The sequence below is a fragment of the Protopterus annectens genome, chromosome 4.part1 (genome assembly GCF_019279795.1).
Source record: "Protopterus annectens isolate FY-2018-M chromosome 4.part1, PAN1.0, whole genome shotgun sequence".
Classification (NCBI taxonomy): domain Eukaryota; kingdom Metazoa; phylum Chordata; order Ceratodontiformes; family Protopteridae; genus Protopterus; species Protopterus annectens.
The window spans coordinates 924,450,264-924,471,998 of record NC_056734.1 but is presented as its reverse complement, the minus strand read 5'-3'; the positions used below and the strand labels follow the sequence as shown (position 1 = coordinate 924,471,998).

Sequence of the window (21,735 nt, the reverse complement as noted above, 5' to 3'; positions counted from 1 at the left end):
ACAGCAGGCCTTATAAAGTAGGGTGATGGGAAGTCTACAGGGTGGTACAGAACTCAAAATGGTATAATCCACACACACTATGATTCTCAACCCCAGCACACACACACACACACACACACACACACACACACACACACACACACACACACACACACACACACACAGCTGCCAATATTAAGATTGGAACCCCTGTGAATCTAATTATTTCTACTATAGTGTTACACAGTTATCAGATGTGCCATAGAGCTTATATGAATTCACCTTGTTCCAAGGTACTTCTAAGGTAAATAACATCAGCAGGCCTAGTAAAGTAGGGTAATGGGAAGTGTACAGGCTGGTACACAACTCAAAATGGTATAATCCAGACACAATATGATATTTAACCCAAACATGCACAGACACACACACACACACACACACACACACACACACACACACACACACACACACACACACACACACACACACACACACACACACACACACACACACACACACACACACACACACAATTAGCAGTATTGAGGTTAAAATCCATACTTATCTAGCTATTTTTGCTATAATGTTATGTAGTTATAAGGTGTGCCACAGAGCTTATATGAATTCATCTTGTTCCAAGGTACTTCTAAAGTGAATGACATCAGCAGGCCTTGTAAAACAGAGTGATGGGAAGTGTACAGGTCCCTACACAAATCAAAATGGTATAACCCACACACGATATGATTCACAACACAAATACACACAAACAGTTGCCAGTATTGAGATTAGAACCCTTGCCTATCTAGTTTTTTTCTATTGCAGTGGTACGCAGTTACCAGAAGCACCATGGAGCTTATATGAATTCACCTTTTCCCAAGATACTTCTAAGGTGAATGACATCAGCAGGCCAGGGCGATACACAACTCAAAATGGTAGACGTACACACACACACACACACACACACACACACACACACACACACACACACACACACACACACACACACACACACACACACACACACACATTTGCCTGACCTGAGAGTAGAATCCCTGCAATCTAGTGATTTGTACTATACTGTTACACAGTTATCACATGCACTATGGAGCTTACTGAGCTGGCGACAGACCAAAGGTGCTGATAAGGGAAATGACATCAGCAGGACTGATAAATTGGGGCACTGGGTGGGAAACTGATAGGTTCATAGGTAGGTACTAGGCTATTGGCCCTAGGGCCTATATAAGCCTAGCCAAAATGTACACTGGCTTTTGCCACCCAAGAAAATTATTTTCCTGTGCCACTGTCGAGCAGAGCCACAGAAGTGATACCTGGGGTGAATTTCTTATCTCTCATTCAATCATCAAGATTTTTCTTGAAGAGTGCTAATGAGGAGCTTTGTTTGATATAGATAGGTAGTTTGTTCCAGAGTATTGGAAGTCTCTGGGACTTTCAAAATACTTCTTACAAACATACACACTTACACGCAGGCACATTTGCTGGATCTGAGAGTAGAACCCCTGCATATCTAGTAATTTGTACTATAGGGGTATATAGATATTGCACATGCTATGAAACTTATTGGGCTGTTGGGCTGACAACTGGCCAAAGGTGCTGATAAGGGGAATGACATCAGCAGGACTGATAAAATGGGGCACTGGGAAGTATTGTGGGTGGGAATGGCCAAAAACTGTTTCACCTACAAACAAACAAACTCCCTCACACACACACACACACACACACACACACACACACACACACACACACACACACACACACACACACACACACACACACACACACACAGTAGCCAGTATTATGATTAGAACACTTACCAATCTAGTTATTTGTACTATAGTGTTACTCCATTATCACATGATCTACAGAGCTTATAGGGATGATAGGTGTCCAATGGTACTTCTAAGGTGAATGACAGCAGCAGATCTTGTAAAGTAGGGTAATGTGAAGTGTACTGAGTGTGTATAGTCTCCAAATACTTAGTCCTATGGACACACACACACACACACACACACACACACACACACACACACACACACACACACACACACACACACACACACACACACACACAATGTGATATTATAAACCCATCCTCAGTACTATTACACAATGGGGCTCACCTTTTATGTTGGCACGTGCAACTGTTTACAACTGGTATGCCAATGTCCACAGCAGGACATCACTGCATGCCATTCAGGGTATCCGTGTCTGTGACTCACTTTGTCTGTGTCCCCCTGTGTCTCTTTCTCTATTACTGTCTGTCTCACTTTCCCACATTTATGTGTGTGTATACTTGACATATGTTATCTGTTGCTCATATATATATATATATATATATATATATATATATATATATATATATATATATATGTGTGTGTGTGTGTGTGTGTGTGTGTGTATCTCATGCAACAGATGCAGTTATATCACATATGGGCCACCTACAGCTAGCTGAGGGTAATCCTGTCTGATGTGTGTGTGTGGGGGGAAGACAGTTAAGGTGTACATAGCTGTCTGTGCGCACAGACATGTATACATAATACAGTCATATAGTCCAATGTGGGTTCCAAAATGTCTTGTGATTCTCTACGTGTAGGAACATGCCCAGTGTGACCTTCTATAGTTAGAGTGGGACTCCATTCTAGAGATAGTTGTACTCCAGTGCAGGGTTTTGTGTGCTACAGCCATACCTCTCAGGAGTATACAGGACTTTCCTCAGGGTACTGGGTTTGTTTAGCAGACATTTTCTGACATATCTGTAGTCTGTCACTGCAATGTATTGTGTCATTACCTAGTGACAGACATCCTCGGATTATCACAGTGTGTTACCAGAGGAATACTAGTTATATGATGCATAGAGCAATATTATGAGGGCAGCTATGTACATTCTTGCCCAACAAGGCCATTTGTGAGGTGTGGCTACAGCCAGTTAAGTGATGAAGCATTGTGTGAACAGTCCAGCAACCTGGTGATATACTGGCTGGGGATCACCTGTTGTGTGGTATCTTTCTAACCTGAGATGTTATATCCTTGTGTGACCATACCTCTCACCTGTACATTTTTGGCAGTTGTCCAGGTGTTTGGCTAAAGGTTACATCCTGTCTCCATAAACTTGTTTTTTTTATGGCAAGTTAGTTACCTATAATCGAAAAGTGATATTATAAAATAATGACAGACATTACAGTTTCAAACTACTTAACCTTCAGACAATTCCCGCTCCTGCAAACCCTTCACTCTGTCAACTTTCTCATTATGTAAGGGCGATATTTACAACACATGCCTATCATTATGCCTTTGTTCCACTTTTATATTTCTGCCCTTGCCCAGACATCTTGCTGTCAGAGGTTGGGAGTTATGGGTCGTGGTACAGAGTGCATTCTACTGTGCAAGCATGTCCATTATATGTAAAAGCAAACATAAGACAAAAGGATTATTGAGAATAACCACTGGCAACAGTACCAAAATGCACTTATAGTCACAAAAGCCTTAGCACCTTAGCTACACATCCTTCAAGATATCCATTATATGTGTAGTATATTCCACATATCACTGTGCCTTCCAGGTATGTGAGTGGCACAGCAGTGAGTGTCACTGACATGCATAACAGTTGGTGCTGCAGTTATCTGCAAATGGCTCTGTCAAAGATAGCACTGTACCTATGCCACTACAAGTTATCTGCCAGAAGAACATGCTGGCCCAATCCTGACAGTATTAACCACACATACACATAGCTCATTGATGCCTGCATATTGTGGATAGGCAACATGTTTTCATGTGTATTTGTATAGCCCTGCCAATGTGTGCTACGCTGCTATTTCCTTGCAAACATACATGTTACTGCATTTCCGTGGGTATATGGGGGGGTGTACACCACTCAATTGTACACATTTGCACAGACTGTACTGATATTTGCTTTACATTTTGGTTCCATTAGCCATACTATTGTGCCCTGTCTTGGGGACTAGAGGCATATCAGTAAAGAGACAAGGTCAGATTGTAATGGCATACATTTGAGTTTCAGACTTCTTACCCTTCATAGTCTTACTGCAACTGCAAGTCCTGTTGTGCTATCACTGTGTGAGTCTGTAGTGGGGGGTAATTCAACATTGCCACCATTTGTATGCCTTTACCAGACATTTCTGTCTGGTTTTCTACAGCTGACTTGCTTTGTGGGTATGAGGGGTGGGCACGGGACCCCCACACTGACCACCATGCCTGTGACCTATGACCCCCCCCCTGTTAGTTGTCCCCACACATATACTGCAGTGAGATTTGCCACCTTGGGTACTACTGCATAGTGTGTGGAGGCCAGATTTGGCCAAACATTTCCTTGCGTCCCACATAGCTGTCAGTTCTGTGCTGCTATCCCAGTAGACCACCCAATTTCCTTGCATGCATGCAGCATTACCATAGATATGATAGCAAAACATGCTAATCCATTCATTTATTGTTAAGAAGTCTGACTTTCCTTGTGCCTACAGCAGTTGTGAGGATAGTGCTTGAGGGCTACCTATGTTGGATGCACACAGTACACTGCCTATACATGGTAAGTTACAGTTAATTTGATGTGTGTGTGTGTCATCCATTTTACCTGTGTGTGCAAGTCAGAGAGAGATGTCCTTCTCTGGGGTCCCTACATTGTCAGTGTGTGTGCTGTGCATTGCCTCTTTGCCAAGGCCTGAGCATACCAGGCATGCCTCCATCTGCCTACAGGACCAGGCTCAGGGGCCTCCTCCTCCTCTGAGTCCCTCTGCACCTGTGGGGACCATGGCAATGGTGGTGGGCTGTGTGGCCATTCACCATGCTGTTCCTGCTGCAGCTATTTCTGCAGGATCATATTGTGTAGCATAGCACATACTATAAACATGTAGCTGGAGAGTACTGCAAGGCTCCACCAGATATGTCAAGGCAGCAGAACTGTGACTTGAGCATCCCAAACACATGCTCTATAATGATCCTGTTTTATGCTTCTGCCTCATTATGGTGTTCTTGTGTGGGTGGGTGTGCATTTCTGATGGGTGTCATCATCCGCAGCTCAAGTGCATAGTTAGTATCCCCCACCAAATAGACATACGGGATGCCCCCACTGGCAAATGCCTGGTACAGCTGTGATGAATGCCAGATGTGGGAGTCGTAATAGCTTCCAGAAATGCCAGCACACACATTCATGATAATGCCTTGGGCATTGCACACAACCTGGCAGTTGATGGAGGAGAATCCCTTGCAGTTTATGTAGACCCTACCCTGTTCACCAGGTGGTGCTTTGATGTGGATGTGAGTGCAGTCTATGACACCCAGTACCTCTGGGTATTCTGCTACATGGTGGAAGAGACGCATATTGCTGGTCCACTCCTCACGGGTGTTGGGGAAGTAAATGTGTTCACTGGCATGTGGTAGCATGACATCCAGGAACTGGTAGAGTACCCTGGATGCAGATGCCTGTGAGACCCCCATGATGTCTCCAGTAGGTCTTTAGAAAATACCTGTAGCTAGAATTCTTAAGGCTACACATACCTTGGTATCCAGTGGGATGGGTTTCCCTCTGTTGGCTGTATGTCTGAGTTAAGGCCAGCACAGCTCGGTGATTTGCTGAAGTGTGTCTGTGTCCACCCTGAAGTGCTCTACTATCTCCAGATCATGTAGCCCCTTGTAAGTTACCCTGGGTCTGTGCACTCTTCTCCTTCTCCTCAGCCTGTGGCAGTTGTCAGCATTATCCTCCTCTCTGCCCTCAGCCTCTAGCACATACTGATGGATCAAAACAATGGCAGCCCCTAACATTTTTCCAGTTAAATTTCCCCTCGTGCACACCAGTGGTGCAGAGTTTGTGGGAAACACCAGACTGTAAGGTGTTTGCATAGTTTATGCTGTTGTGCTGCAGATGCTGCCTGCATGGTTGGCCGACTATGATGCATTCCACCTTCTAGCTATGCAATTTGTTCTTGATTCCTTTTAATCTGCTATTTTCCTTTTTTTACCCTTCCCATTTCCATCCCTTTTAAGCCTCGAGGTGCGCCTCGCTAAACCAGTGCCCAAATCTAAACAGTCCTGCTATTTCTGTATTTTTTTTTTTTTTTTTTTTTTAGATTGGGTGTGTGCCATGCATACTCATTTAGCTAATGTAAACACAAGGAAATGTCCCTTCCTGGATGTGAACACACTCTTCATTTCATAGAATAATTCAATACAACCTCAGACACATCCCCTTGCGTAGCTGTGCTTAGCTAAGCTTATCTGGGTGCCATAGGGCTCCAATGTCCTAACACCATGCATGACATACACCCTTTTCATGTCTGTTGCTCCTCCTACTTACATGAATGTGTTACAGCACCTACATGGTTAGGTGCAGTTTGGCACTTAGAAGATTTTTGTGATTCAGTAAATTTCCCCTCATTTGCATACCCCACTGCCTTAGTCCAAAGTTACTGCACTACCCCAGAGCCTTTCCCCTTAACAACCACTGTTCCCTGGTATTGTTTTGATTCTGCATGCCATAGAGTATAATGCCAAACTGCAGATTTCCATTAAAATTGTGTTTTCACATTTTTTCTGGCATGATCCCATTTGCGCTCCTCTGCCTATGCTTAAACAGCCAAGATCAACTAGAAAAAATAACTTTTATTTTTAGAAAAATGAAACACTTTTCCATGCCAGTGGCCATATATTTGACCATTGGCATGCCTAAAAATTCTAATACATGCTTTTTATTGAGCTGTCATGCCTCCGTTTTCATTTTTGCAGAAATGTAATCGGCTAGTAGCTGAATACATTTCTGCAACTAACACTATTCTTGCATGGATGCCTGCCTTCTTGCTGAATTAGTAATTCACCTCATTTGCATGTTTTTCATCATAACATGAGGTAATTAGCATTATGCAGTAGTGTCCATGAAGGAAGAGTGCAGGCAGGCTCTTGCACATCAAAACAATAGTTTACTGGATCGCTCGGCTGCCATATTCCATGCAGGAGTGGCTACACTGTTCCTGCATGGAGAAATTAGCTTATTGAGTCCCAGGGTTAATTTAAAACTAGAGAATTCTTTAAAGTTAAGTAGTACCTGTTTTTCTACTGTATATATTATTTATTTTGCCTTTCCACCAAAGCTTTTTTAAATGTAGCCATATATTTGTGTCTTGGTGGCAGGTGCTCATGAATGCAAATGGTAATACTATATCATGAATGTTAATTACACTGAGCAGACATATTCCACTCATTGAGAATAGCATCCTGATCTATTTTCATAAATATGCAGTTTTATTACATCATGACTTTCAATGGTAATGTGAATGTTCTAAACAGGATGATCTGTTTAAGGTAGAATTTAATTCTACTCTTTAAATAAAGATAATGGTATCATATCTGAGTTACTTGTAAATAGTAGAAGTATGGAGGGGGGTAGTTGAAAGATCTTATGTTTGTCAGTATGCTAAAATATTGTAATTCCAAATTGTTTTGCCTAGCATAATCACTTAATTCTGGGAATTATTCATTTAACCATAATTTCCCCAATTTTTATAGTGTGGATTTTACTGAGCAAATCCTCATGTTTTCTAGGTGACATTTATAGTATACAATAAAATCATATAATAAAATTCAGTACCACTGATGTTAGTTATTTTATGAGCATTTTCTGGTCCTCAGATGTTTCCATATGTTTTCACATGCAGTGGCTTTGCATGTTATTTTAGAAATATTGAGAAACTATTACCTATCTCATCAGCTCTATAACAGTGAAAGCAAGTAAGCCATCTCACTAATATACTCACTTCTGGAATTAGATAAACATACAGACATTCAAAATAACCATTACTGCCACCGTGAAATATGAAACTTAACCTTCCTTTCTCATAAACTATACAGTTGTAGATTGTTTTGCCAGCAGAATCTTTCTAATTTTCAGAAATTAGAAAGCTAGTTTTTTACTGAAAAGCCAATTTATGTCTTATTGTAATCATTTAGCTTTGGCTTCAGTCTTGTTGATATTTTTCTCTGCTGAATCCATGTATGTCTTCAAATCAGGAAATGGCTGTTTTTGTCCTCTTCTAGTCTCTTCTTCACCATCAGGATTTCTGAATTTAAGGCAGTAAGCTGCCATCTTACACCTGCTACTGCCTTCAAAAAAAAAATTATTTGGATTTTAATTATGGATTTAATATTTCTTTATCGGGTAAGTAAACTGGTCCAATGACCCTTTTCAGGCACAACCCAGGCCATATGGGAAACAACAATAGACATACCATAATTAAAAAAAAAAATCCACATTTTAGGAAAATAAAAGCGATAATACAAAATTCAAACAGAAAATAAGAGAGTAATACAACAGAACTTGAGTATGTTCATGACATTCTAAGTGTTACACAATAATGTTGGCAAACATTATATGAAAACTGGAGACAAGGAAGGTAACAGCTGCAGAGGCAACAAAATGCATAATATGCATTTAATGACTGTTAAACACAGCACCTAGTCTGTATAGGGAAGGAGGTATGGTGCAGGAATATTAGTATACGCATTGCTAAGCTTCTTACACTAATATGTAGAGATGTGCAGCAGAAAAAACGATAAATGGCTTTATAAAAATACATGAAATTAGGTCCCCACCATATATCCTACAACAAATAATGGAAAAATAAGACACAGTTTACCACAAGGGGTAGAAAGTAATTCATTTGACAGAAATCAGCCTGTGTCTCCAAAGCAGTTATATTTTTTTTCTTCAGAAAAATGCTGTTTGACAGATTTCTTGAAGTCTTGATGTTTTCAGGATTTCTAATGGTCCCAGGAATGTTATTCATATTGGCTGGAGCAATCATATAGAATGTGCATTCACAAGAGGACCGAATGAAAAATGACCTTAGCAGTGCAAGCAGTTGGAGTTCTTTAGGGAATAAGTGTTCTCTTATGAATAGTTTACTGTGGAGGGAGGACAGTACTATTCCTTGGGAATTTTATAAATGTGTAAGCAGAAGAGAAATGCAGCACTATTAGCCAGTTGTTTTTATTTATAGCAATGCCGTGATGCGTTCTCTTGTTAGCAAACTTAATAACTGTAACGTTAAAGGAAGCATTGAAGGCTTTTAGTGTTTTTCTTCTCAGCTTTAGGATTCTTGTCTTTTTTACTGTCAGACTTCCCTGCAGTCATGTCAGCTGGGCACTGCTACATAATTCTAGAAATTTCCTAAGTGCACTGTAAAATGGGCTGGAATGGTGGAGCAAGCATCTTACCGAAATCTCCTGAGAACTCTACAAGGCATAAAATAAGGAAGATGATAATGAAACCTTATTGCTATTCAATTCAAGTGAAGTTTTAGGGAATTTTAAGGCAGAAGAATGCAGGTAGCCTGATATGGTTTGACTACATTTTGCTTTTTACTGAAGAACAGAAGTTGAATAATCCTGTGGCTTAGACATACTGTTAGAATTTACTTCTTTTTTTTCTACTGCAAAACCTCTCTGCCCTTTTTTGTTTCAGAAGAAACTCTTGCTTCTTGTCAAAAAGATGAGTTTGATTAAATTCTGCTGCAGTATGCTTGCTGCATTCTCATTTTACATAGTATTTGAAATATTTATATCTGACAATGATCACTTCATTTCTGCCATTTTACCTTCTTCTCCATGCTGCAAACATTGCACCTCTGCACTTGGGGATGTACACCAGGTGCCAAAAGACCTAGCTATGGTTCTATTTCAAATGTAATCCTTCCTATGTACATGAAAGGATGCACAGCTCCAGGCTAAAGGCCACTCACTTCCTTTACAGTTTATCTTCTCCCAAACCATGCATCTGGTTTCAGGCACTAAACAGTCTAACAGCCCTATACTTTGTAAAAGTACAGGTGTTAGTTTAACAATGTCTAGTCACAGCAATCTAATCTAAATATTTTCTCTTACATCCTACTTCATATAACTATTTAGTTGCTTATCAGTCAGCCCCAACCCCATCTGAGAGCAAACACTGGTAAAGATTATCTGAAGACTTCAGCATCTGATGTTTTTCCTATGCCTAGCCTTAAGGACATATGAATTAGACAGTCAACCAGGGTACAATGCAAACAAAGTTTCTTTTCACTTAAGTTTATTTTTCTCAAGTCTGAGTTGTGTTGAACTGGGATGATCCAGGAAGTATGATTACCATATGAAGTATTAATTCTTCACAATCACCTGTCACTATGGCCTTTTAAATGCATATTTTGATTTTTTATTTCTGAACTTCTTTATATATTTGGGACACCTCCAGACATTTCACTTGCTCATCTGGTGAGAGATAGAGAGTAGGAGAAAGACATCACTTTAGTAATATCTGTCAGTGAAGCCCTATTAAGCCAGTGCTGAATAGCTTCTCCCAATATCACCCTTTCTTTAAGCATTTTGTAATTATTCTGAATAAGTAAAGTGACAGATGAATTACTGTATACAAAAAAGTGGATCTGAAAACTGCCCCTTGTTCTGTAGCTCACATGCATGCAGATACAAAAACATATATCATCTGGAAAATGGTTCTTGTTCATAAACCTAATGTAATACCTAAATCTCAGGTTCAGTTACTCTAGTCAATTCTTGCAATTGCCAGAAAAGTTATTACTTTAAACTGGAAAAGTAAACAAGATTTGATGTTTAAAGATGGTAACAATTTAGCAAAAGTTGTTTGTAAAAAAGAACTGCAAACCATTTGTTATAGAACTCATAACATTACTCATAAAAAATAGCATGGCAAAAATTGGAAAACCTTTTGAACAAGTACTGATAACTTCTCATGGATGAAATGATTTTTTATCATGGATGAATGTAAATATTGTAAATAGTTTTGTTATTGTTTTATTGTATTTGTTATATGTACATTTGTGTATGTTTATAATGAAAAACTAAAAATGGTTTTTGAGAAGAAAAAAAAAAGAAAATGGTTATTGTTTACTAGTCTTTCTCACTTTATATTTCACATTTCTGTACTACCACTCATCATTGACTTTGAAAATAGAAGTCTCAATCAGCTTATAAACATTTGGAACAATTTCATATTTATCCTTTAATAATCAGAAATCAAATCTTCTTCTTCTAAATAAACAATCAAGTTCATCTATGATTTATGACCTTATCTGTGTTCAAGAAACAGAGGAGCTTTCATACCTCAGTATTTCTAGCCAAAAACATGTGTTGAGACAAATAAATGTAAATTATTAAATGACACTAGATGTTATCTTTAAATTGTTGGAATCTTGGAATAATTTACTATTTCTATTGCAGACACACCAAATAAAAATGGCGGTTATGCATTATGTAAGCAACATCCCTTCTCTGAGATTAATCTCATTATAAACTATTTAACAAATTACAACTGAAAATTCTGTGGTATCCTAAGAAACATAGAATTGCTTATTCTCATCATATTAGATCTTGTAAAAAGGGTGGAGTAAAATTAACAAATTTAGAAACCTGTGTTAAGGCTGCTCTAAGCAAGACAGTAATGTAGTTGATATAAATAAATCACTCAACAAATTGGAAAAGGATGAATATGCAACTTTTTAGTTATAAAAAGATTGAAGATTTCTAGTATATATCATGATCTTACAAATAATCATTTATGGTTAATCCTTTCTAATTGTTTTTAATACAATATATCTAACCAACACATTCTAAATACATTAAAATTTAATTCTAAATAATTTTAAACTTACTATTTTTGGTAAAATCAATTTAAACATTGGTTTACTCTACTAACTCCTTTTTCTCTTCTAAATATTTGTTAGAAAGAGCCTATACCTCAAACATTCTCCACTGGAAAGAGAAAAAAATTCTGGTTGGTTTAACTCTTTCAACAATAATTCACTAAATATGCAAAAGAAGTAATTTCAGATTTTAGCCTTTGAGTCAGTTGATAGGTTACTGATATAAGCTATTAGGAACCATGCCTAGGAATTTTTTATGATGCAGTACTTTGTCAAGTTTCTAATATCCCCAAATTAATTGAAAACCTTTTTGCAATAATTTATAAAAACCATAGTCCTTCTACAATCATCTCAGACTTATACACAATGTCAATAAACTTTAAAACTTTTTAAGCAATTAGTTCTGGAACTTTACCTTACTAGAATACAATAATAATGCTACAGAAAGTAATCAGTTCCTTACCTTGCAATCCATTGAAGGTATGTCTTCAGTTCAATATTGGTGCATCTTTCCTTGGAAATGTTTACATAAAGCTTTTTACACCCATGATAGGTTTGCAAAAATAAACAAGAAAGCTATTACTAAATACTGGAAATGCAATCAGGATTATATACATAATTAGCAACACATTATCTTTGATTGCACACAGTTAAAAGAATATTGAGAAAATTAACTATTTTATTAAAGATGAACTTTGAATAAATCTGTGGTATTAAAAAACTTTATTGAAAGTTTTATTCTAAAGAAAGATTATTATTTAATTTGGACCATCTAAGGAGTTGAATGAAAATCATAAAAACTTGCTGAAGAATAGAGTTCCACACTTCAAAGAATTAATTTCTCTTCTGTGTGATATCATCAATTAGGAAGTTATCAAAAGAATGAGATTATACTCAAAATCTACATTTGTTAATCCATGGTGTGATAACCCCTCTCTGGGCCAGTAATCAATGAGCCTGAATCCTCATCACTGACACTAAAAAGGGACGTTCACTTGGAATACAAATGAATATACTCAGTATTTCCAGATGCAGCTCTCTGCACCAGGTACAATTTCCCTTAGGAGCACACAGGGAATACAGTCAGCCCAGGGTCTAGATTGCTTTACATCTGTCTCCCTCCAGGGTCCCAATAAGGGTCCCCACTAGCACAGCTACAGGGTTATGTCCTCAGCTGAGTGTCCAGGCCACGTCCTCCATCACCCTCTCCATGAAACCAATGCTTCATGTCCCTTCTCCAAGTATCTGACAGACACCCACACACACACACACACACACACACACACACACACACACACACACACACACACACACATACACACACACACACACACACACACACATACACACACACATACACACACCCAAACACCTGGAAAAGGCTGTCAAAAATATCTTCTGTGCCCCCTTTTGCCCAGAGTATAAGGTAGTTATTACTGCCACCAGCCACTCCACAATTAGCTACTCTAAGACCTTTAACAAAGGGTGTCTAATTATACTGTGTAATATTAATACTAATATAAATGGTAATAGTTGACCAAGGCAGTTACGCCTTTTGGAGTGACCCACACAGTGTCACTAAATAAATATAAGCACTCTCAAAGGTTAAATACTTTCTATAAGGACCAGCCACAATAAACATTTTAAATATGTTTAATAACAAATAGCAAAAGAATATGAAAATACTGTATATATGTCAGTAAACCACAAAGTTCAATTCACAGGAAATGTTGAAACTAACATTGATGGACAGACTCAGACAAATAAAGAAAAACAATATCTAAATTAAGCTTCACTATATTTTCCTGAATGAATCTAGTAGAATTGCTATTCCCTACTTACTTAATAGAGCAAGGCAGATGACGTGGTGAATGGTCCTTCTTGTTGTCAGGCCCAAGACAGAATACTCAATACTGAGAGATTTCTCTTTGTAATATCTACATTTTCCAAGATGGCTGGCAGAATGACCTCATCTGGTCACCTGACTCTAGGTTTGCAAACTATTCCCCTTTGAAGCTTGAGACAGGATGCTAGTGCAGATCTAAAGTTTTGCTAATGTTTATGGCATGCCTGGGGCTTCCCCACTTTTTACTGAGGTAATGAACAAAGGCTTCTTCCAGACATGCCTTCTCCGGTCCTTTTCAGAGCTGTGAGATAAGCACTTCCATGGCCCATCAGGTGGTCCAGTTAACAATATTTTTCTTAATGTAAGAAGTTAGCTAGCTGTTTAACCCCTTCTTTTTCAGTGTCCTTTGCTAAGATATATACATACAGTCTCACATGTATATTCCTTCTCTGTCTAACAGGACCCACTGTTGATACAGTTTGTTTAACACTAGAAACTTTACAAACACATTTTGATTTTCAAATGCCATACAGTTCTAACATATTTGTAAAATAAGCATCTGTAAAAATCAATTTGATATTCAATACCATACAGTTCTAATACATTTGTAACATAAGCATTTGGGCAAATCAGTTTTACACACCATTTTTTACAGAACTCCAGCTGGCCATGCTGGCACTAGCCCATATCATAACACATGGACTAAATCACTAAATTTACAAGAACAATGGCACTAGTCCTCAGAAAATTGCTTGCATCATTATAGCTCTAACATGTTTTTATTGTAAATAGTTTTCTTGATTTCCCTCACTTTAATTGACATTTCTTCTAGATGACTGTCACTGTTAAAGTAACACTATGATCCCACTGGAGATACTCTGCTTAGTTTAGTTAGGGTACATAACTCCCAGTTATTACTATGACACTGCTCTAACACTGCCATGACAAGACTTTCAATGGAGTATGCAATAGGTAATACACTGTCATGCTGCGCAGCCAATGCAGCCATGATCTCACCATGTATGTGCTCCTGAACTTCATATAACATGCACAACTTGTGTGCTACATGATCAGTTACACAGGTAAATGTACAAAGGTCAGCTCTATGATATCACTGGGAACATTCATTCACCTGTAATAATAGGCAGACACCCTCTGACAGATGTCCATCTACTGCAGCAACACTTCCATGTGTCCTGAAATGGGCAGTATGTCTCATTTGTGGGGAAAAGTCACCCTCATTACCTGACTCTGCATGAGATCCTGGGCCATGGACATCATCATGTCTGGCAGCTGCTGTCACCATATCATCAGAATGTTTGCTCATATGTTCCTCAATATTTGAGTCTATGGCATAATCCACATGGCTGTCTCCTTCTGGGCCAGATTATAAACACAAATCTTTGGCCTATGTGCTATTGGCTGTGCTATCACAGTGAGGCACATCACATCCAACTCATGTTCATTAGACAAGCTACTGGAGGATGCAGACAGTGAACAGACTAAGAAAAGAGACAGATAACCCAGGTTACATACATGCACAAACACAAAATGCAGCTTTGTAATGACATATGGCCAACTACAATGTTAATGGGGATATGGACTTACCAAAGCATCATGCCTGTGCAAAGTTAATGGATCCTATATAACACAGAGATTTTACGTATACTACATACTGCACACATCTAACAAATGGGAACAAAAAAATAAGTGAAACATACCTGATATGTCCTTCTGGGACTCCACTGCTGGAGGTGAGGTTTTAACCAAAACTGTCACGGGGCAACATATAAACCAATACATTATCGTTAAGCAAATGACAGCCATCATGTCATATTCCAACAAAGGTATAACACACACAAGATACAATTGACACAAACTATGTCTGGATTCAGAGCCCATTGATACTTATGCTGTTATTTTTTTCCCAAGATGTAATGTATCTTTATATTGTATTTAGAACTCAACTATCTTCCTTTTTTGCATTAACAATGTTCATATGTCTGTTATGTACCTGGAGCTTTTCTCCCCGGGCTTCCGCTGAAAATGGACATGTATCCAGTCGGACTCTCCCGGTTAACAAATGTAAAATAAAATAAATAAATAAATAAATAAATTATGTAGATAATGTTAACATAAGCAATGTAAGCCTTATCTTTTTTGGCAACTATACAACACAGCTTTTTTTTAAATATGTGGAATGGATGTGTTTCACTGATGCCTATAGCTCATAGACTTCAGATGACTATGCTTTTCTCCATTACCCATTTTGGTTAGACAAGCATCACACAGTACACATTTGCATGAGTGAGTGCTAAGTAAAACAGACTTGCATTATTAGTATCTACATTATAAAACAGTTAAGCACTGACACATGTACTGTTATATGACAGATTCCATTGTTATGCCATATAAATAATGTTATGTGGGAGAAAGTATTGTGTAGTCTGTTAAATCAACCTGTTAAACTCTAGCCAATTTGAATGTCTAATGCATACATCTGGGTTCAAATCCTAGTGTGGAATACTTGGCTTTTATTTTGACATTTACATGTTTAGTATTTAAGAGCAGCAAGATGAGGTAACTGCTTACCCAGTTATACAGTATAGCTTTTTACAAATCTAATACTTATGTGGTACATTAATTATTATAGCGCTTAGGTCACAGATAACTATGCATTACTTTGTTATCCACAAGATTCTAGAAAAATTCCTTAGTAATTTTGTATGATGTGAGTAATTTTTCTGTCTCTGAGCTTAACCCATTAAGCAATAGTCCAATATAAATGCCCCAGGGTAAATGTGGCTTTGAATTATTGATGTTATTTGGACATTTCAGTAATGAATAATTAAGACCAGACGTTGTAGATACTTGCTTATTCAGTTATGCAGTATAGCTTTTTTAAATATCGGGTACGAAGGAGGTGAATTCATACATGTAGAACTTACTTCTTGGGTGTCTGTGAAGATCTATATTTTCTTCAAAGATTCTGGAAACATCCTTGCTCTGTCACTATGGTTGTATGAATATCTCATTGCCAATACATATATATTTTAACTGTACATGTTTAATGACACAATATAATCAATTATAGTTTAACATTGACTCCCCTTCTAACTAAATGGAATGGCGATATATGTTCCAACAGTAATGAACATGTCTTTCTTTCTACATATGTCTGTTAAGTGCATACACAGGTTCAGTTGCAATGCCCGAGACTCTGAATTCTGCATTGTTACAGCATTTTGATAGTGCTGCAACCAGTGTGCTAACATGAGGTCAGGATTGCATGTTGTTGCATTTCAAATGCACTGTCCATGTTTAAATTTCACTTTTTACTTTACCAGTCATGATATTTATGACCAAAAGTCCATGTTTTTTAATCATACAGTTCAGTTATTTAACGTATGTAAATCCATACAATCACAGCCAACATGGATTAGCTAGACAGGTAAGTTGGTGTTAGGGTTTCCAGAAATAATTTAGATAAGAGATGGTGGTTCAGATCTCTGTTCCCCTGGTTTGTATATGTTACTCTTCATAAGTGAAGCAATGACAGCGTCACAGCACTAATTCTAGGTGCAAAATGTGAATTTGTATGTCATGTCAAGGCTATAGGACAGCTTTGCTATTAATTTTTACATAGTGAACAATATCTGTTTGACTGACAGAATCCTTCCATGCCAGTAATACTTATTTTTTTCCTCTTTGTAGGTAATGAGGACAGAGCCAGGAAATGAGCCCTGTGCATTCAGTGGATGCACAGGCTGGAGGAGCAGCAGAGGGAGAAAGGTATGTGTTCTAACTGTCAACATTCATTTCCCCAGAAGCAATCATAACATTGCTAAAAAGCCAATTTTTCTTGTAGAATTATGCATACCAATATTAATGCAAGGCTACCCATAATGCATCTGCAAGGTAACTGCAATAGCCATCAATTTCTTGTGAATAACATTATAGATGTAATGAAAAATTTCACATTTGAGTTATAAGCATGGTATGTTTGAGGAAATGATGGAGTTTCATACTTGAGCAACTAATAGCATTTTCTCAGGAAAAAAGTGTGTATTGCATGACATGTAATACATTAGTGTAAAGTAACGACACTCTCTGATGGCCATAGTTCCCCAAACATGGCCTTATATCAATATCATCAATATATATCGATAACTGAACAGTGGGAATATTGCATGATCCTGACTGTACACCTGCTAGCCCCAGTTATTTAAAATATTCAAAGTATAAAGACACCTTATGGGGCATATTATCCAATAAATATGTTTAAATGACACCTGCATTGTATTGCGATATACCTTCAGCAAACATGCTACAGTTACAGTGTCATCTTTTTTATCATGTTAATGGCACAACATTTGGCTTTCACATTGGTCAGATGGCCATCACATGCTGTTTTTGACAGAGATGCATTGCATTCTCTTCCCCCCTTGGCTGACCTGGTGTGACTTAGTTTGAACTCTACAGTTCCCTACAAAACGGTGTCTACAGGACTTCAATCAGTTTCTCTCAACATTTAAACAGATTGAACTCTACAGTTCCCTACAAAATGGTGTCTACAGGACTGCAATCAGTTTCTCTCAACATTTAAACAGATTGAACTCTACAGTTCCCTACAAAACGATGTCTACAGGACTGCAATCAGTTTCTCTCAACATTTAAACAGATTGAACTCTACAGTTCCCTACAAAACGGTGTCTACAGGACTGCAATCAGTTTCTCTTAACATTTACACACAAAACGCATTTGTTAAGCTTTCACTTACAGTGCTTTGTAATTAAGCAGGTCACCATATTGATCAGCCATAGGGCTCTTTGTTTCTACTTGAGTGGTTGCCTCCTTCCCCTGTAACTGAAGTAAATTGACTCTTAAATTAGAGCTGTAATACTTACCTTACAGCGTTAGGACAACTTAGGAAACCTTGTAAACTGCAATAGCCCCGCTACGTTCGCCCTCGCTACGCCCGAGCTCTCTTTGCTCCCCTCCCTGCCCCCAATTCCCTCCTGCCCCCAGTACCTCTAAATTTATAGTACTATAGCCACTCTCCCACTTTCTACATCCTATCTGCTTTCATCTGGGATAATTCCACCCTATTCTACTACTTACATTTAATAGCACCTATTAGCTTTCATCTGACATTCCCCATCCCCCTTCCAGTACCTTTACCTCACCACTCTATCTTCTGGTGTTGCATCACCAGGTAAAACAGTTCCTTCACTCACTAGCTGAATCACATATAATGATATACTCCTCTTTACTAACCCTCTTGTTCACACCATACCTCCTTACCTTGTATGAAAACCAGTTTCTTACGGGATTTCAGGTCCGAAAAGGCCATACTATCACCCCAGCTGTAAATCCTTCCACCTTCAACCGTACTTAAAGTACCAGATCCTATCCAACATCTTGTTCATTTTATCAACATCTCAACCCCAGGCACGTTAGCTCTAGATCCAAACACTACCACAAACTAATAAACAAATTCCTGAAGTTCCTCACCAAGTATAGACTCAACCTAATACTTGGTGGTGATATTCACCCCAACCCTGGTCCACTCACTTCAGATACACATACCCCCTCTACTTGTAATCTGAACTACAAACCTACAATTAATAGGCCAACTAACTCTCTCTTAGTCTGTCATCTCAATATTAGAAGCATTAATAACAAGGTACATGAATTGCATGCACTTCTGGATGTCCACTCCCCTGAGATTCTCTGTTTATCTGAAACCTGGTTAAAACCTAACACTAAAGACAATGAAGTGTTACCACCTGGGTAACATACACAGGCTGGATCGTGCTTCGAGGAAGGGGGTGGGGTAGCTGTACTCTATAAATCTGAGTTGAATGTCACCATACATGTAATACAACCTCCTCAGATTAATAACTCTGAGATTCTTGCCACCAAATTGCAACTTAATAAAAATAAATGCATTAATATCATCTGTATGTACATTCCCCCAGGTAACAATATATCTACATTTGAAGATATCCTGCACTGGCTATCATGTCACTACCCCCAAGAAACCCTACTACTTGGAGACTTTAACATAGACTGGGGCACCTGTTCCTTAGAATCCCCAACCACCCATATTAACCTGCATGCATTTACACAAATCATATCCACCCCTACCAGGATAGGTAAACCCAACCAAAAAGAAAGTATACTTGACTGAGTTCTCATAAACAGTCACCCCCAACTGTTCACCTCTGGTACCCTCCTTAATGGCCTAAGCGATCACCTTCTCACATATGTAATTAAGCACAAAACCATTAATTCCCAACAACCCTTACTCAGAAAGGTTAGAAACAATAAAAAATTTGACCCTGCCAAATTCCAACAAGAACTAAACTCATGTAACTGGTCTATTCTAAAACACCTCCCCTTAGAGGAAGCAGTAGCATACTTTAACAACAAATTTCTTGAGATCCTTGATTTGCATGCACCTGTTCGTTCAAAGAGAACCAAGGCAAAAGCTGCACCATGGCTTTCTATAGAGTCTAAACTCAAAATTACCCTTAGAAACAAAGCATGGGCTTTATGGCATTCTTCTAAACACCTTCAAGATCACATTAAATACAGGCAATCCAGGAACGAAACCAAAAAATCAATTTTACAAGACAAAAAAACAATACTACTGTAATTTACAGACAGTAAATCAAAATAACCCTCAGAAGTTTTGGGCAGGTTTAAATAATCTACTACATCCTGGACAAACTTCAACCCCAATCCCTGCTACTACTATTGATAAAACCCCCGAAGATGTTTCTGATAGTTTTAACCAATTCTTTACTGAGACAATTCAAGCCCTAGCTAGCCAACTACCTCCTAGCTCCCTGGTCCTGAAAGTAGCACCCCTAGAAACCTACTTGCGTTCAGCTTCCAACCAGTCACCACTTCACTTATCCGTACCTTGATCAAAAATTAAAACCCACTACACTTTCTGCTGATCAACTCCCTGCCGAGTACCTACAAAAATCAGCTGATGCTATTGCTTACCCCGTCTCAATACTAATCAATCGAACCATAGTAGAAGCTAAAATTCCCACCATCTGGAAAATATCCTATGTAATCCCACTTCACAAAGGAGGCAGCTCTACTGAATTCTCCAATTATAGGCCGATAGCTATACTCTCTCCACTTGCAAAGATTATGGAAAAAATGTATTCATAGACAACTCATGCACCACCTAATCCAAAATCTCCTTATGGCAGACACTCAGCATGGCTTCCGTCCTCATCACAGCACTATTTCAGCCCTCCTAGCCTTTACTAACACCATAAACCATAATCACAACAATAATTATATATCCTCAGCCCTCTTTCTGGATCTTTCCAAGGCATTCGATATGGCTGATCACCAACTTTTAATCCACACCCTGCAAGCATTCTGTCTAGATACTGGAGCCCTCCAATGGTTTCAATCCTACCTGAATGGTCGACAGCAGGCTGTCATCTGGCAGAACAAACTCTCTAACCTTCTACCTAACACCCTCTGAGTACCACAAGGCTCTATACTAGGGCCCTTGCTGTTCTCTATTTTAATTAACGACCTTTATACTGTCATCCCAAAAGTCAGCTGTATCCAATATGCTGATGACTCTACTCTGATATGCTCAGCCACATCTCCAGTAGAGTTATAGTCAGCTACCCAGACCACCTTTAATACAGTAGAAAACTGGCTTTCTGAACATCGTCTGATCCTAAATCCCAAAAAAACTAAAATGCTGTTATTTTCACCAACACGTAGGTCTACGCTTTCACCTTTACCATAAAATCAAATGATGGCACAATAATCTCCCCTGACCCATCTACAAAACTATTAGGTGTCATCATAGACAATAATCTCAAATTTGACCTACATGTTAACCAAACTATCAAAACCATCAATAAAAAACTAGGGTCACTTTACAGAATAAAAGCCTTCCTAACCCCTCCAGTTAAAATTGCCATAGCTCACTCTCACCTTCTTTCAACCCTTCTGTATGCATCCCCTCTACTCTCAAATTTGAACAAGACTGTCCTTAACAAACTCTCAATTTGCTACAACCACATTGCCAGGTTTGCCACTGGGCTGCCTTTTAGGACACATCATTGCATCAATCTAAATCAGCTTGGTTGGCTTGAACTACCCAGCCTAATCCAGTATAACCAACTGATTATGGCCTATAAAATCCTCTATAATCCGGACAATACTCCTGCACTTAAAAATATTATC

General features: G+C 38.5%; 1 long non-coding RNA gene across 2 annotated transcripts in view; it reads left to right on the top strand.

Annotated features, from left to right (window-relative positions):
• LOC122801121 overlaps positions 1 to 21,735 on the top strand; it is a 375,071-nt gene that overhangs the window by 67,928 nt on the left and 285,408 nt on the right. For both annotated transcript variants that reach the window (XR_006364669.1, XR_006364670.1), the window contains one exon: positions 17,215 to 17,292. This is a non-coding gene — a long non-coding RNA (uncharacterized LOC122801121). The remainder of the gene's footprint in view (positions 1 to 17,214; positions 17,293 to 21,735) is intronic.